A 13,825-nucleotide genomic window follows, 5' to 3' on the forward strand; every position below is an offset into this window, starting at 1 on the left:
CTGAAAAGACTGAAACTTATTCTTTATTGCTTTCCCAAGACAAACTGTTATTCCTACATCACATTGAGGTGGGGTCAGTAAGGTGGTGCAGTGGTAAGAACTTCTGTGTGGAGTTGCATGCTAAATTGAAAATTGTGAATGCGAATGGTTGTCTGTGTCTATGTTGGCCCTGCAATACCCCGGTGACCTGTAGGGGTGTAAACAGCGACCCTGGGTAAAGATGATGGATGGATGTTGAGGTGGATTTCGATACCTTCGGAAAAGCCTCTGGCAGCAATCTAAGGACTCCAGGGAAATTCTACTCCGCTAACTCAGCAGGAGAAAAGTAGAATAGGCTCTCCCAATGAAAATTAGCATAGTTTATGAATGATATTCCAAATATTTTACAGATTTGAGCTCATATGACAACATTTTTACAACGTACTGACAAATATTGTACGGTAAAGACTTTTGTTTCCTCTTTTCTGTCACGTTTTCTCCATGTTTCCTTCTCCTCTTCCTTCCCCCTCTACTTATTCATGCCCTTCAGTCCTCTCCTCACCCCATGGTCTTGTTCTGGTTCCTCCTTGACCTTCCTCCAATCCTGTTTCTCAGCCTCTTTCTCATCTCCATTGTCTTTGCTGTCCTCATTCTTTTTTACTTTGTTTCTTAAGGAATCTTTTCCCCGACCTCCCTTCTCCGTTCCCATCCCTCCCTTCTCGTTCACATCCTTCCCTCTTCTCTGCTCGTCCCTCCGCTGAATGTGCTTTCTCTTCCAAGGAGGAGAGCCTCCCCACCGTGGCATCAGTTTGTTGGTTGCCACGACAACCTCCTGAGCCAAGTTATTTATAGCAGCAGATCAGCGTGACTCCCACTCAATACAGTCGGTGTGGATGCATGATTTGTTGTATTTTAAAAAATATATAATTACAATGAAAATTATTAATGATAATAATAATAATGATGACATTTCAGCTGACCAACAGTACCAAAGAATAGTTAGGGTTAAAGTTGCATTAAAGCCACTATGATCACTTTATTTTATATTCACAATGAATCACCCATGTCTGCAAATCTGAATTTTGTCTCAGTTTATGGGGCAAATCTACATGTCTGCATAAGCATGTCATTTAATGTATTTTATGTTTAGTTTTATTTCTGTTCTTACAGTTAGTGTAAGTGCTGAAAGCTCTGCTGGTGTTTTCTTATCTTCCCTGAATCATAGACTGTAAATAAAGATGGACGACACGTCTCCACTTCCTCCCATTATCCAGGGAAAAAAACAAATATTCCGGATACGAACGCTGCCATCTTGCACATTTGGAGCCAGAGTAAGTGCAGTTGGGGGAACAACTGACTGAACGCTTGAACATACATCAGTGTGATAAGAAACCATCTTTGAGAAAAGTTAACTTGACATGTCCTTGGTCCCATCTGCTAACATGGAGTAGGCCAGGTTTATGTTCTATTCTACAGCCAGCCACCAGGGGGCAATGGAGACATTTTGGCTTCACATTAAAGGAGCCGTCCATCTTTATTTACAGTCCAGTAGAGTTACAAGCTGGCAGCGATGCAGACGGAGGTGTCAATGGCAGAGGATTGTGGTGAGTCTGATGAATCTGAAACTCTTGAAAGACAAGACATTAACAAATAGTAAGTATTGGGTATCAGACCTCAGGGGATAAATTCCCTCCAATATAATATCTAGTATAGTCTGTAGTTTCTGTTTGTGTCCAGCTGGAAGCCTGCATAGTTTAATAAAAATGGACTGAGGGCACAGTGAAGTGATGATCTGTTTTCTGAATCTATTTCTCAATTATTTCATGCTGTGAAAATGAAAGAAGGACATTTGTACATTTAAAATCGTGTGTGTGTGAGAGAGAAAGTGACAGAATGTACGTTTGTATCATCGTCTCTTCTCCAGAAGTACTGATCACAGCCAAGGCCGGTGCTCCGCGGCCAGCCTGCCACGTTGCCATGGAAACGGGCCCACCGCTTAGGAGCCGCCGAGAAACCAAACACCCTCCGATCAATAAGCTTCTTGAATAATGGGGCCATGGACACACAGACACACACATTTACACAAAACACAGACACAGAGGGGCTCAGTGCAGCTCGAGCTCCATTGATGGGCGGGGAGAGTCGGGCGAATTCAGCCACTTATTCGGATGGAGTAGAGTCGCGGAGAAAGAGTGAGAACGAGTCTTTTGAAACCCACTGAGACACTTAACTGAGAGAGGAATCATGGCCGCCGGAAGAACTGCTGAAGAGGGAGATCTGGAGTGTCATTTGTTTAAAGAGACTTTGAAATGCAGAGTGCACACGGTGGACATTCATGATGTAAAGATGAATGGATTTTGACGTAAATAGGATTATGTGGCAGTAATATGAACGTGATGAACCAGTTTCAGTTATTTTAAGGTCTCAAAAACTGAACATTGAATTTGTAGGTGTTAGTACAGTAAGTAGGTTGAGAAGCTGTAACTTCACTTTGGTCCATATTGTGTTGTTTTGCATAATTCTGTGCCCCATTCAACAATCCTTCTTTCTTTTATCCTATCAGGGAAACTATGTTGTTGCATCAGAGCGGATGATCTTCTTTGGTAGATGGACAGAATAATTCAGTGAATGAGATGACAAGTGTGTACATTGTGTGAAATCTGATATTCCTCTCTCTGCCGTCCCCAGAGCGAGCGTATGGATGCAGAACAAAGGGTCTGAAGAAATCAGATGACTCCGGCAGCTTTGACTCCTTCTCGCTTGCATGCATCAGACTATGGACAATGTTAGGAGGAATTTAAGGGGGAAATGCGGATAAATTTACAGTTATTTCAATTTCATCAATGGCTTTAAAGGATAGACCCACAGATTTATGTATTTCTTGTCGAGTTATCTCCCTGTTTGTTATCACTGACAGCTGTAATCTTTCATATTTCTTGTTAAAGGGTCCATCAAAAGACACAGAATGACCAATAAAAGATCCAAAGCAACTATAAAAACACACAACCTGACCATAAAGAGATGTGGGATGACCACAAAACATGCAAAATGGCCACAAAAAGTCACAAATTGATCATAAAGAGACATTTAATGACTACAAAGAGATGAAAATTGATAAGCCGACCTCAAAGAGACACAAATTGAACATAAAGGGACCCAAATTGGCAACAAAGAGACTAGATTGACCACAAAAACATGCTTAGAGACAGGATTTGATCAAAAAGAGACAAGGAACAAACAAATAATACCCAAAACTGATAAACTGACCACAAAAAGACACACATTGGCAGCAAAGAGACATGAGACAATGGCAAAAACATGCTAAATCAACTTAAACAGTCAAAACTGATCGACGAGACACGAAACAACCACAAAGAAATGTTAAATGTCCATCAAGAGACCACAAAAAGACATTGAAAGACAATAAAAAAGATTTGAAATGACCACAAAGAAACGTAAGAACCAAACAGAGATGCTTGATGACTAAAGAGGTGCAGAATGGCCTCAATGAAGGACACAAAACATGTCTCTCTGAATGGGGGCGGGGGTCTTTACGTGCTGGGGCTCATGCTCAACATCCTCATGCAACAACACTGAGAAACTGAGAAAGAGCTGCTATTAGATTGTTAGTGCAGGAAACAGTTTTCACCTCTCCGCTCTTTCTACTTTAAAGTGAGTGAGTAGCGATGCACTGAAACTGCCCCTGTGCACGGCACCACTATACCGAGCTGCTTGTGAACATATGGTTTCACCGTTTGTTTGAGTAACTCTCGTCTGACCTCTCTTTAGTCAACAAGCCTTTTCATCCCTCTCAGGACCACAGCTGACTGGATGACTTCTCTCCCAGTTCTTTTCCTACCCAGAGCGGGGAAAAGCTGGAGATGCTGGAACATCTGCCACAAGAAATTACACTTCTTCCTCATCGATTCACATTTTTTCTTGAAGTCTATACAGCAGCTGAGCCCTTTTAACCCCCGTCCTCCTCATACATTCTTTAGTAGCTTAATTTGAAGGATTCAAACAAGCAGCATATATATATATATAAATATACATATATATATATATATATGCTTCGTCTCATTGAATCCTTTGGCACGACATCACCAACTGTATATCTCACATATACAGTATATGGGACATATTGCACAAATCAACCCACAGGAACAACACGTTAATTTCAGCGTGGGAACACTCTGCTGAGATTGCCATCAAAATATTAGTAAACATAAACAACTTGATGAATCTTTTCCATGACGGAAATTCCTGTGGGGGATTTCCAAAAATAATACTGTCCTCCCCGATGAGACTGAGATATTGTTAGAGGGAATTTGGCTTCTTCTCGAAAAGTAACTCAACAGTGTTGAAGGATTAAATGTATCTCATCCCACCAGTAACGTATGGACATTTAGAAGAAACGTAATGGCCCCAATTTAATAAACCAAGTTCCGAGGTATTGATACTGATCCAAATAACGGTTCACTGACGTTCATTCCCACAATTTCCACTTGTGATATCGTGGCCCTGTTGGTTCCAGGTTGGAATCCAGGCTCATGTTGATTTTGTAATGCTTGACATTTTCGCTTGTCAACACTACACATACCATTCTATTGTTTGGAGAATCTTGAAACTGGTTTGCCAAAAAGAGGGGAGTTGGGGTAAATGGAAACTCTAAATTTCAGGCGACCTGTTCAGGGTGTACCCCACTTATTTCCCAATCTCTCCTGGGATTGGCTCCATGGATGGATGGATACATATGTTGGGTTAAAGATGGAGATCTCTATCTATACAAAGGACTCACCCTATCATAACCCTGGTCTCTAGAGTCCTGCACTTTGTACAACAACCACGTACCACCTCCCTTCAACTCACAGGTACATTGAGAATTAGATTTACCAGCAACAATAAGGAATACTGTATGTAAATGTAATTTTTCTAGACGACATAAAGACATCTAATACCTGAGTGAACTCAAGCTCTTATTACGTAACCGTCACATGAGAGAGAATAGGCAGATGGAAAGTGTGAGCTTCAGAGGGAAAATACATATTCATCCTGCTTTTGACTGGAGCTGCTCATTAGTTGTCGGAGCATCGTGCTGTTGCCAGTGTTTTATCTCTGATGGGTCTTTAACGGGCCAAAGATAATTTGGATCGGGTCTGAATATCCAGTACAAATCAGATCTAAACGTTACCTTAAACCAAAACGTGCACAGTTTTGAGCTGGAGTATATTTCCATGCTTCAGGTCTATTTTTCTGTTTCATTTTTGCAACAGTGGTTGTGTAGGCGGCTCTGAACGCTTCCAAAACACAGGTCACCTACAGTACAACCTCCGAATGCATCTGGTGAGGAAACACCGGAGCTGCTGCTGCTGCTGCTGCTGCTGCTGCTGCTTCCCCAACAAATGGATCATGTTGTGCCACTTCTGTGTCGACGCAGTATTGGCCAAATTAGCGCGCGAAGCATTTTGCTAAAGAACAAAATCACTTTGGCAGCTGTTCCAGTTTGCTTCTGTCTCATTTACCCTGATAATATTCCATCAGATAATCTTGGATTTAACGCCCAGCAACCCTCTGGTCCTGAGTGTGATTGTCTCCCTCCAGGCTACAGCTGCCCTCATTTAGATCCAGCACAACACCCCGAATCTGGAACCACATTCATCCGTCGCATCTTCAGACCACTTCAGCACTCTATCGTTAATTATAACTTGTGCTGAGTGCACATTTTACGATTTTACAGTTGCCCCGATGCCCCTTTTTTCCACTCAGTTTGCTTATTGTGAGTGAGGGCCGCAGAGGAGAGACGAGTGGAGGAGGCAGAGAACTGGGCTGAAAAAGCAGAGGATTGGAAGAGGGGGTGCCTGAGTGTAATGTAGCATGCTCTCTGAATCTAGTTCACTGAGCACACCAGTGTGTCTTTGGTTTTTTTTCTTCTCGCAGACATGGGCACCCTGGTTACACTGCCCTGTCCCAGTTTTTTGGCAGCGGTGTCGTTTGCAGTGCTAACGCTACAGCTAACCGTGTCACAGAGGTGGGGCGCTACATTTAGACAGTCCTGTGAGGAGAGGTGTGTTACGCAATGAGGCAGAGCAGCGACTCGATGAAGATGAGACGAGCGATAGAATAGAGAAGACACTTGGCGAGATCCATTGGGAACAGGCCCTTAAAATCCTTGAGTGGGTGTACAAAAGTGTCTTTTGTATTTAAACCGTTTGTATTGTAGCTTGATTTGACAGCTGAAGAAAGCCTCTGTGAGAAGGACGTTTTACAGCCTGCGTCTTGTTTTGGTCCTGTTCGTTCTCTGTCAAATTCAACCTCCAGATGAGTCAGAAATCCTGAAATCCTACATATGCAGGAGTGATTTAAAAATCTAAAACCAGACCAGAGAGGTAACCGCTGGTGTGAAGCCGAGCGAAAGTTCAGGAAGACTTTCTTCTCGTGCACGCCCACTAGTTCCTGCTATCTTGAAGCTCCACCTACTCATTTGCTCTCATTTGATCACCTGTGAGCTGTCAAAGTTTAAAATGTTCTCTCTCTCCCTCCTGTCAGTCAGCTGTCTGTTCAGTACCAGGATCAATGAGTGACCCACCCCCCCCCCCCCTACACATCACCTCAACTCTGGATACTCCACCACCAGTGGCTCCGGGGGGAAAACTCCAATCCCAACTCCCAGTTCATAGGACTGCTTCCATGGCGTTCAAGTCGAAACGCCAAAGTCTATTTCTCTTTTCACAATGGATTACATTTTATTCTTATTTACTAATTTTCATTGAGTTGCACCCTCGTTCCGATCACACACACATTCACGCCCACAGTTCCATTCAGACTAAAATGAGGGTCTGGTCCTTCCACACATCCACCCAGTCCATTCCAGTAGTGGTTGAACATGCATCAGGCGCAGTTGACGTGCACAGTCAACGTAGTCACACATTTTGTCTGCACAGGTGTCTGTGCGCGCCCTAGTAGACATGGGTGGATGATATATGATATGTATATATATTAATATTAATACAAATTATTATAAAAGGTGACATTAACTAGCAAGTCACAAGCAAGTTTCTCAATTATTCAAACTGTAGATTAGAAGTCAAACATTAATTCTTGTTCTTATTTGGACTTGATGTCTTTTTGTCGTAAAGCACTTTGTTACTTGTATTTTAAAGTGCTATACAAATAAAGTTATTATAATTCTTTTAATTACCATCATCTATCCATTTTAGACTGTTGGTCTCAAACTGAAATAAATAATTATTGGAAACACACATTTCCAATCATTTAATTTTTGAATTCACATTCTAACTTCAATCAATTCAACACATAGTTCATTTTTATGCCCATCTCATGATATCACATTCATAATTTCACATTCACGGCTCTTCCACCCTGTGCATGTGTGCACGTGACAATGTGGCAGCATCATGAGGATGAGGAGATGTAGAATAATGAAGAACAGAAGCGGTCGTTCCCGGAGGATGTGGACCTCTGTGCAGGGCGAGACATGGCTGCACGGGAAACAACGCGGGGCGAGACGGGCGACTTGCTTTTAACACAAGGTCCCTACACGGAATCAAACACGCTCCACTGGACCCCAGTACGCGTCTCCTTGTCCCCGCCCCCGCCGACAAGGCACAGCATCCATCCTCTCACACACACACACACACACACGCTGCGTGATCCCCATCACAAACCCAGAGCTTCTCTGAGCCCATGGAGTAGTAGTAGCCTGTTAGTAGTAGCGGGAGCGCTCACGTCTTCCCTTCGTCCCCCTTTTTTATCCGCATTTCTCTTCAATGGATTCGCCTTTTCACCGGATTATTGCCTCATCACACCGCGGTAAGTGGGGGAGAGATAGAAGAAATGGGAGTGAGTGTGTGTGTGTGTGGCCATTGTCTGTTGCTGAAGCAAGTTCGGACCGTAATCAAGTCAAAGCGCACGGGTCTTGATTTGATTAAACGCACCCAAGCGCGTAAAGATGCACGGTTTCTGCGCCTGGAACCGATTTCGTCCACGGAGAACGTGTGGACACTTGTGTTTTAATGGTTGTAACAGATGTCGATATCGGTATTTTAGACAGACACCTGTCTCTACTAGCAACAGTGACCGCCCTCCTCCTGTGCGTCTTTACGCGCAAATGTGATTTTTTTTTTTATCTAATTCGATTATGCGCCTCTGCTCTTGCGCATTCGTCTCCAAATAACGAATATTTGTGCAAACGTGTCGCCGCCGTTGCTGAGCAAACGAGCCTCCAGTTCAGCAAACATTTTGTACCCATCTCCCCGCCCCCCAACCTCTGAGGCTGGCTATTCCTCCTCCAGCAGACCCCCCCCCCCTCCTCCTCCTCCTCCTCCCCTTCCCCAGACATGCACCGAGCAGTGGATGGCTCTCAGATCACTGAAACACTAAAATCCCAGGCTTATTATGGTTCCTTGATGAGGGTAACCTTGAAATTAATTCAGTGCAGCGTGGCGTCCTCCTCCTCTGACTGTCTCTCCGGTTATTATACTCAGAAAAAAGGGTGCTGTGCATGTGCAGCCTGGGCTTTAGCTTGAATATCACAGCTGGATATTAACCTCATCTTCCTCCGAGTGCTCCTGACAGTAGAGATAATATTCATTTTCTGATTCTTATCTGATAGAAATGAGGTTGAACCTCTTTCTTAGCAGCTTCCTGGCATCATATAATATATATTTTACTGGAAGCTTCAGTTTGTGTGCATGAGGCTGCAGACTTGGCCCAATAATGATCATAATAAGATAAAAATCACAATGCATGTGATATTATTTTCAGATTTGCAGCTCGGAGGCCTTGCAGATGATCACGCATGGTTGCAGGGTCCTGAATGAAGCAGAAGTCAGTGTTGGCCTTTATTTCTTGGTTGAGAAGTGCTGAATACCTGCTCTCTAATTAGTGCACAGTGCTTCCTGTGTGCCTACGCCCCGAGAAACAGGCACACATTGCTGGTTTTTACTTCCATTCTTCCTCACTGCTTGTGTGCATGATGCTGTTTGCATTCAATCCCCCCTCGTGTCCCTCGGCCGAGAGCTGGAATTAAGACGGTATCACCCACCCAGAGGCGAATCCTTCCTCTGGCCATTTGGAGCTCGAACCTGTGAATTTGTGCAGTTTGTGTTTTTTTTCCCGATTTGACAGTTGTATTCATGCTCGTCCCTGTGGAACACGGTAGCAGGCAAATGGTATTAGTTAGCAGACAGATGGCAGGTGGCTGGGCATCAGGTGAGCCTCTCCCCGGCTGACAGCAGGGTCGGCTGAACGCAAGACACCTCTTGGCACCCACCCACAATGCATTTCTACATAAAGGCACAAGTGTGGTGTGTCAGACGTGAGTGTGCACACAAGGTCTCGCTTGTGCACAACAGAGGGTTGTGTGTGTGTGTGTGTGTGTGTGTGTGTGTTTGTCTCCCCTTAAGCAGTTTACGTCACTTTTGATCAGTGAGATAAGAAGACAGACTGAGGTCACGATGACATCATCACGCCAGGCAGTGATACACTACTGTGACGTTCACCTGTGACATCATCGGCAGCAGTGATTACACTGATGTGGGACTCAGATAATTGTCATGATCATTTATTTTCTAATGTCAGGTTCACATGTCATCAGATTTTTATGTAGTGTAGTTGAACAGTCACTGTGTTTGGTGCGAACCAGCTCCGTGTACAGATTCATATAATTAAGTCACATTGAAATCTACATAGAGCCAACTTGCTTTATTTTCATGGCAAAGGAAGGCAACACAAGCCTGGATTAAAAAAACAAGATAAGTTGGAAAGTAGAATTTGTTGAAAAGGAAAACAGTAGAAGTCAAAGAAGTGAAGTTAAAGAAAGAAAAGACAGAAGACAAGTTACAAATACTGTAAAATAATGATGGGCACAAACAGAACCATAAGGCTGACCAGTTCTGATTAAGATATGGATTTGTTTTGGTCATTAAAAAGCATAAATTGTGTCTTCTGTGTGATGACGTGCTGGAGAGCTACACGCCTAGTTTCTATTAAACTGAGATTTTATAGCAAGAACATGCCTGTGTTACAGTTAAGTCTTCAGGTGATGGAGCTCTGGAGGCTTTATTCCAAACGACCGGGGCGTCCCGTGAGATTTGTGGAAATGAAATTCAGCTCCGGTGTCTGACGACTTCTTCACGCAGCAATTGATGAAAACACACCTGTGAAATTCCTCTCGAACAGCAGTGAGTAGGTGCTCAGGGAGAGTGGACACACAAATGCGTATTATTTCAGGAGGAAACTGCTGCCTTTTGTAGCTGCAAACACACAAAGCTGTTAAGGTCCACTTTAACACGTGGGGAGGGGAGGGGAGGAGAGAAAAATCATATTAGCTGCAAGGTGCTGTTTTTGAAATGTGTTACAAACGACAATAATGAAAGGGGGGAAACACCGGCCGCTGCGTTGTGTTGTGGAAATAAAAACATCAGGCAGATTTATAGTAGTAGTAAGGACGCAGGAAGCAGTGACCCCTGAACTCTAACGCCTCTTCTACTCCCACACCCACAGACTGGCTATTGATCACATGCACACACACACACACATACTCATACATACTCACTCAGACTACACACACACACACACATACTATCATTGGTCTAGTGCAGGCATTTGATTACCACTAGATGTGGCAGGGGTGTTATTAGTGCGGTGGGGGGGCGTCCTGATTGGAGCAGTAGATCTGTCACTGTGACATCTCCGGGGGGGATGATTGGCCCTGAGGTGAGATAAGACCTGCCTTCCGGAAATTGAGTGGCCCCTGGTTTTATCAGTAGGAACGACTGATGCATATTCGGGTGATAAAGTGCGAGAGGCAAGAGCGATAACAACCGGCAGCTACTTCGTGAATATTTCTGTCGGGGGGGGGGTTTCCAGAGGCCACATAAGAGAGAGAGAGAGCGGCGTGAAATTTTGGCTGAACGTCCACACATGTACAAGGAGGCTTGATTAATGTTGTTGCGTGTTGTCGGCTCTAATGGGTGTTTTTATAGCGTGCCAGAATGCGGCCTGAGCTTCTCAGCGCACACTCGTGTATATAATTAGTCAGGATGTGAATGGGAGCTAATGGGGGAATAATTCAAGTTGCAGCCAAATATGCCTGCTGGCTGTTGGGGGGGGGGGGGGGGGGTGTGTGTGTGTGTGCGTGTGTTTGTGTTTGTGTGTTTAAATATACATGGTAATTGACCATATTTAAGGCTGCTGATCTTATTTAGATGTTTTCCGTTATAACAGAACCGAGTATGTACAGAATTAAATTTGGGGCGTTCTTCAACATTTTCGATATTTTCTCAGAGAATAATTCATGAATCTTGATGGGAAAATCTGGCGTGTTTAGGGAGCTGATTTCTATGAGTGTGTGGAATTTGCAGTTACTGTATGTGCTCCACTGAGTGACATTCTAGTTATAGTGACTCACTCGTACTGTTGCTAGGTGCTGCAATTCTTCCTGTTTGTCGTTTTTGTGATTATGGAATGGTTTGTGAGGTCATCCAGCCCCAGCTCCTTGAAAATGTGCAACTAAACTGCAAATTATGCGTTGTGTCGGAAACGTAATTATCGCTGGTGGATGTCTGACATACACAGATCAGGCATCACCTCCACAACCTCTAGTTAAGTGACTTCTGATGTAAAGTTGTTGGAGCAGCTCCACCTTTCTTTATGTGTTTCTATAACCTACACGACCAGAATGAAATTTACAGACATGTTGGGTTCTAACTCATGTTAAACTTTCTGGAACATATTAAATTGATTTCAGTGACGATAAGGACGATGCCTAGCCACAGAAGTACGATGTAGTAATGTGGACTCTCCAGCTGCCGGGCATGGAGGACGATACTGTGATGGTTCTGATGTTTTTTTTTTTTTTTTATTGGACTGAAAAACAGCTGAACACTCACAGACCAAGAGCTCGTTTTTGATCTAAATATAGACGGAGATGTTGTGAGGCAGCGTGAGACCAACTCGCACAGCATCACTCAGCATTCAGCACACAAAACGAAAACACACACACTCACACACACAGAGAAGCCTGTGAGCGGCCTGTGAAACTGCATTTTTTTTTACTTTTTAACATTTATACATATGCAAATTTACCTGAAGCATTTGAAGATGTCTGCTACTGAAATTAGTTTGGAAGGAAAACAACAACCACGATTCCTGCTGGAATAATTCAGTGCGTATATTCATGCAGCATTTTAAATAGATATCTTAATTTAATATTTGAAATAGTTATATAATCTAATTTAAGCCACATGAACAATCAATAAGTCAATAGAAGAAATAATAAGGAGAAGGAATCTCAGACCAGAAAAGCCCCGACCTCATGAAGATGTTTGTTTACCATGAGCCCACATTCAAAGGCAGAATTTAAAGTGGTAACAAAGCAGCTGATAATAAAAACCGCTGTGTTCTCGTTCGGTTGGTGAAATGAGCAGAAAGAGATATGACACTGCGGAGGAAACGATCACGACTCGGGCAAAGGGCTTAAAAGAGCTTCAGAAAACCCCCCCCACCACTGCTCTTTATCTGGGGAAAAAGACACGAGGGTGAAACTCAGGCCAGCAGCCGAGACAGAGCCGTGATATTTGGAAACACAGACATGTTGTAGAGGAACTTTGAGTCTGTACGTGTTGCTCTTTACCAGCATCTGAAGGAATGAGCTTCATATATTTCCTCTCCTCTTTTCCGATGCTTCTTTATGTCTTCAAGTCTTTCTCAGGGGAAGTTTTCTTTTAAAAAAAGTTCAGATTCTCTAAAAAGGCCTGATCATGATTTACTTTGAACTTTGTTCTGTTTCTCATCTCAACTTCCTCGTCTTTTGCATTTGACATTTATATGTCCTCTGCTGTTTATTGTCGCCGGGCGTCGTGTCGACTTTCCAGTAAAGCTGAAGGATATGAAGCTCATTTCCCGAGAGAAGTCATTTCAAATCCATACTGTTCCTCGTTGCTTCTGATTTTTCTTGGCCATGTTTTTGTAGATGTAAGTTTCTTCCATCTTCTTTTGTCAAATTGTGTCGTGGGCAAAACACTCTTGCAACATTTGAGCACTCTTGTACTTTTGTGTATCGACTCTCTTCGCGCTGTTTGACATGATTGTTGTGTACGTTTTGTGAGACATCAGGAGATACGGAGGCGTGAGTCCTCCTGCAGCGTGAAAGGTGAAATACCTTAAAAAAGATATTTGAAGACATCAGTGGTTTTGCGTCTGTTGTGTTGTTTCCGGTCCGTGTCAGACTTTGGATACACAAACTATGTCTATGCAACAATATGCTCTTCTGGGTACAACATCCTCGTTTTGTCTCAAGGGGTTTATATTTTATAGTTAACATTTATAATATAATATTACCATTGCAAAGGTTGGTTAAATAGCACAGGCCACAAAAGATAGAGTGAGCATGTCTGCAGTAATTCTTCGTATTCGTGTGAGTGATCGCTCCGTGTTCCACACAAAACAACATCGGTAAAAACAAGTAGCACAACTGCAATTTCCTCATCCTCCCTTCACCCGTCTGACAATAACAGAGTTTGGCTGTTTACCAGAATGTCTGTTCAGCTGGACGTCCGCAGACAGCTCACTGTCCCTGGAGTTACTGTCGTGAGTCACATCCTCTCTTACTCTCACATAATTATTTTCTCTGACAGTTTGCAGACTCCAGCCTCTTTGAGCTCATCATCTGCGACAGACGTTATTCTTCTCTGTTTGACGGATTTCTGTCCCTGGTTCCTTTCTGCAGTGAAGACGCATGAGAACTCTTCTTGAATTGATCTTTTCTGTGGCTGCGGAACATGTGACGGAGAAAACTGGACCAAAGCAAACAGTTTAAAGGTCG

The 13,825-nt window shown here is 43.3% G+C and overlaps 1 protein-coding gene across 2 annotated transcripts in view; it reads left to right on the forward strand.

Annotated features, from left to right (window-relative positions):
- The first annotated feature begins 7,427 nt into the window (after positions 1-7,427).
- plppr1 (phospholipid phosphatase related 1) overlaps positions 7,428-13,825 on the forward strand; it is a 36,889-nt gene continuing 30,491 nt past the window's right edge. For both annotated transcript variants that reach the window (XM_034602619.1, XM_034602618.1), the window contains exon 1: positions 7,428-7,809. The gene's annotated coding sequence lies outside the window, so the exon portion shown is untranslated. The remainder of the gene's footprint in view (positions 7,810-13,825) is intronic.

Source organism: Hippoglossus hippoglossus, chromosome 12, assembly GCF_009819705.1.
Source record: "Hippoglossus hippoglossus isolate fHipHip1 chromosome 12, fHipHip1.pri, whole genome shotgun sequence".
Lineage (NCBI taxonomy): Eukaryota > Metazoa > Chordata > Actinopteri > Pleuronectiformes > Pleuronectidae > Hippoglossus > Hippoglossus hippoglossus.